Here is a 5,139-nt window from a genome sequence, read left to right as displayed (position 1 = left end):
ACTCACACAAAAAAGAAAAACCAGCAAAAGTGGATATTTAAGTTTATAATCTAAAAGCTCTCCTTATTTAATCCTACTTTTCCAGAATCTGGTTAAAAAAAAAACAAACCACGGTGTTAACTTATACCATACGTTCAATTTGCTCTATCTTCTGGGCTTCAACAAAGAAACACTGACGGCAAATTTAAAATGTGACTAGCTCCTAATTTACCGCTTCTGTAGAGCTTCTATGTTTTCAACCAATGTTCTCATTCTAGGCTTTTATTCTGTTAAGAATATATTTTAATGATATACTTAGTTGTGTTGTATCTGTCGAGGATTTTATTTTGGTGACATTTCAAAAGATTAGTTTTTAATCAGCCTTCTGGTAAAATCTACATTACTGAATAAGAAAAGCAGATTTTTAATGGCTTAAAAAAGAAGAAAAAAAAACCCAGATAGAACCAGCCGGGGCCAAGATGGCGATGAATCTGACCTCCAACAGACCCCAAGTCTCATTATACATTGATTTTACTACATTAGCATATTAAATAACACACCTACCAGCAGCCAAGACCAGCTATTAAGGACCAAAAAAGGATAAAAGGGGGATGGGACCCCCCCCTCCCTCAGAAAAAGCCCTGCCCCTTCCCCCGCAGACTACTGCATATGCCGCCACATAGCAGGCCTTGCTCCTCCTCCCTTTGTCTTTACTCTTTAAAATTAAGTCCCTCCCGCCAGGTGGGAGAAGTTGATCTTAGTTCCGGCTTCTCCGTTCTCTGGCCACCGGGTGAGCCTATGCTATGTCAATTTCAGCTTTGGTTTTATTATCGGCTGCTTGAACCCAAAACGAAAAAGAACTCTACCGCACCAAGACAGAGAGCCTCAGCTGGGCTAAAGGGCCCAAGTAGGGTCCATACGACTTAATTCGGTAACAGAAGGAACCAAAACGAGACAGGTTGGAGGGACAGACTCGCGATATAATCAAACCCTATGACCCCCGGGTGGGCGACCCTCAGACTGGAGAATAATTATAGTGCAGAGGTCCTCCCACAGGAGCGAGAGTTCTGAGCCCCACGTCAGGCCCCCAGCCCAGGCGGGGGTTCAGCACCATGAAGACGACCCCCAGAGCATTTGGCATGGAAGACCAGTGGGGCTTAACTGCAGGAGCCCCTCAGGACCGGGGGAAATAGACACTCCACTCTTAGAGGGCGCACACAAAGTCTCACGCACACCTGGGCAAAAGCAATAATTTGATAGGCGCCTGGGCCAGACCTACCTGCCGGTCTTGGAGCGTCTCCCGGAGAGGCAGGGGGCATGGCTGCGGCTCGCCCTGGGGACAAAGTCACTGGCAGCAGCCTTCCTCAGGAGCTACTTCTGCTGCGTGGACGCCGCTGCTGGCGGGCGCCATTTTTAAAGTCTTCCTCCAGCTCATTAGCCCAACAGCCTGCAGGTGCCGGCGCTGGGACGCCTCAGGCCAAGCAGCTAACTGGGCGAGGACACAGCCCCAGCCTTCTGCAGACAGGCTGCCTAAAGACTAAAGAGCCCACAGCTGCCTTTAGACGCAGCCCTAGACAACGCCCTGCCCACCAGAGGGCCAAACCCCAGCTCTACCCACCAGGGGGAAGAAAACTACAATTCCCCAACGGGGGCCTGGCTGGCCCTGTCCACTTGTCCACTTGTCTGTTCGTCCCGTTGCAGACGAACGCAACCTTCGGGACACCCTGAACCTCATACCCAGGTGTGTCAGGAACCACCCTCTGCCCAGCAACTGATCTAAAGCAAACTCCAGGATCCCTGGGCCCTGCAGCTAGACTCCAGGAACCAGCTCTGCCTGCCAGTAGTCCGGCACTAACCCCAGGCCCTGGCTTCACCTGCCAGTGGGTGGGCAGCAGACGCAGAGTCTTCGGGACCCTGACTCTGCCCACCAGTGAGCCAGCCCTAGCCCCGGGGCCCCCTAGGGATGAAGGAACAAGACAAAACCCCAGAAGAACTAAGTGGGGGTAGGCAATTTACCCGAAACAAAGAGTTCAGAGTAATGATCGTAAAGATGATCAAAGAACTCGGTGGAGAATGGATGCACAGAGCGGGAAATTAGAAGCTTTTAATAAAGCGTTAGAAAATATAAAGAACAACCAGAGATGAAGAATACAATAACTGAAATGAAAAATACACTAGAAGGAATCAATAGTAGACTCAGTGATACAGAGGAACAGATCAGTGAGCTGGAAGACAAGAGTAGTGGAAATCACTGCTACAGAACCAAAGAAGAATGAAAAGAAATGAGGACAGTGTAGGAGATCTCTAGGAAAACATCAAATGCACTAATATTCACATGATAGCGGTCCAAGAAGGAGAAGAGGAGAGAAAGGGCCTGAGAAAATATTTGAAGAGATAATAGCTGAAAACTTCCCTAACCTGGGAAAGGAAACAATCACCCAAGTCCAGGAGGCGCAGAGAGTCCCATACAGGATGAACCCAAAGAGGAACACACCAAGACACATTGTAATTTAGAGACCCATTGTGGGCTGCTGGTCAAAGCAGAGAGTGCTGGTTAAGGGGAAGAGGCTGGGTGATACGGGACAGGAAATGAGAGATTCAGATGGGGAAGAAGGGCAGGCTGCGGGGCTCAGGGCTGAACAGAATGGGGGTTGCTAGACAAAGCTTCCCTCTCCCACTCATCACGTCCCGCTGGCCCTCAACCGGGCCCTGAGGACTGCTGTTGAGGAGGTGGACGTAAACAGTGAGGAAGGCCTTCATTCCTGTGGGTGCACAGCCCTGAGAGTCAGTGTGCTGCATCTACGTGGTAGAGGTGGAAAAGGAATCTCAGGCTAACCCTGGATGGAATTTAGTGTCCACCACAGATTCACCCACTACCCAAGGCCAAAGACTCAGCAACCTCAGAAAGGTCAATGGAAGCTGAGCACACGACTAGGAGGGGTCAGGGCCACTCCTGAGTGGTGAAGCAGGGACACGCAACCAGCTGCGTGATGGGAGATAGAAAAAACTGAGATTAAAAACGTATGACATCAACTGTATTTAAAGGACCCAGCAGGGGGCAGGTGCTGTCATGAACCACATCCTGGAAGAGGGGCAGCTGTTCCTGGGTAGATTTGGCCCATCCCCTTCCAGGTCCTTCTGTGCAAAGTTGAGGGCTTTGGACCAGCTGACCCCTAGGGACTAGCCAGTCCAGCATTCTAGAGGCACTAGTTACAAAGAGCAAACTACAAATCTTGAGTGTAAAGCTGATATATTTTACTTAGGTAACCGCTGCCCATTTCCAGCGTCCCAGAAGGTTCACTTGTTTCCAGTCAATAACCACCCTTCCCACCCCCAGCTAACCACAATTCTGACTTCGAAATCCACAGATTAGCTCTGCCGGTTCTGGAAATTAATATAAATGGAATCAAACAGTATTTTCTCTGTGTTTGGCTTCTTTGCTCAACATAATGTCTGTGAGATTCATCCAAGTTGCTGCATCTCTCAGTGACACTCTTTTTAAATAAAGTATGGTCTCCTTGGTCTGAATATACCATATTCATTGATCTGTTCTCTGCTGATGAGCACTTTGGTTGTTGCTGGTTTGGGTCATCCTGAATGAAGCTGCTGTGAACCTCCTTGCAGGGCCTTCCTGTGGACACCTGCCTCATTTCCCTTGGGGGAGCCGCTGGCCCATAGGGTAGGTGTTGTCTTTAGCTTGAGTAGATATCACCATACGGCTTCCTAAAGTTGAGGGGTGACTTTTACAGGTCTCAAAATGAATATCAAAATAAGGCAGGAAGTAGAGGGAGAGCAAGAGGAAAGAAACAGATAGACCTTAAAGTATTCCCAAGACTGATTCTTTCAGTAAATGTTGAGCCCCTACTAGGAACTGGTAACAGCTGGGCCGCGCCTCTTCCCCACTTCCCGTGGCCTGGCGTCACCTGATCCCTGCTCCACTAGGGCAGCGATGCCTTGCTGGCACGACCCTGAAGGCACAACGGAGGCTCTGCCAAGTGTAACAGGCACCAGTGCTCCGTGAGGTACATCACCAGCCAGGCCGTAAATCTGAACACTCATCCCCCACCAGCTGCCGAATGGTTCCGACAGCCCCTCCCCGTGCTCAGCCACTCACATGAAGAGATCAAGGTCACGGCAGCTTTACATTTCACGCCCCAGCAACCTGCATCCCAGGGAGACTTTAAAGCATATCCAAAGCAATTCCCTTTGCACCTATGCTGAAAAGGCATTTACAACGTTCCTGAAGCACGACGCCCCGCACGGGGTGAGCCAAGGCTCCCGCCCTCTGCTCTCTGCCTGCTCACAGAGCACGCGGCCACTCTCCCCCCACATGCGCCCCAGTTACACCAAAGAGGTCACTCCTGCTGCTCCTCCTGGGGAAACCCTGACTCTAAGAGACTGTTGTGCTCCGAACCTCGATCTTGCCTTTCTGCAGAGAAGGTTTTCTCCACCTCAGCACTAGTCACATGTTAGGCCATGTTAAGTCTTTGTTACAGGGACCGTCCCGTGAATCCTAGGACGTTTAGTAGCATCTCTGGCCTCTACCCTGTAGATGCCAGTAACAAACCCAGGAGTGACAATTAAAATGTCTCCAGACACTGCCCCTCCAGATTTCTGCTTGGGGGGTTCAGGGAGTATCATCCCTGGTTGAGAACCACTGCAGTAGAGAAAGAAGTTAGGGACTTCCCTGGTGGTCCAGTGGTAAAGAATCTGCCTTCCAATGCAGGGGACACGGGTTTGACCCCTGGTCAGGGAACTGTGATCCCACATACTGCAGGGCAACTAAGCCCGTGTGCCACAACTACTGAGCTCGTGCGCCTCAACTAGAGAGCCTGTGTGCTGCAAACTACAGGGCCCACGCACCCTGGAGCCTGCGCACCACAACTAGAGAAGAGAAAAAACCCGCACGCTACAGCTAGAGAGAAGCCCGCGAGCCGCATCTAGCAAGGAGCCCGAGCATCACAACGAAGGTCCCGCGTGCTGCAACTAAGACCCGACGCAGAAAAAAAAAAAAGTTAAAAAAACACCAGCCAGTGTGTTCTCTCCTCTAGAAGGAAATGATCAGTTTTCCAAGACAATCACGCTGGACTGAGTGGGCCTGCTTAATCCACAAGAGGCGTTTTAATCTTGGCAACTGTGTAAAACCAAAACAAAAAAAAC

This window comes from Grampus griseus (assembly GCF_964374135.1).
Source record: "Grampus griseus genome assembly, chromosome: 8".
NCBI classification, from domain to species: Eukaryota; Metazoa; Chordata; class Mammalia; order Artiodactyla; family Delphinidae; genus Grampus; species Grampus griseus.
This window is presented reverse-complemented; position numbering follows the sequence as displayed.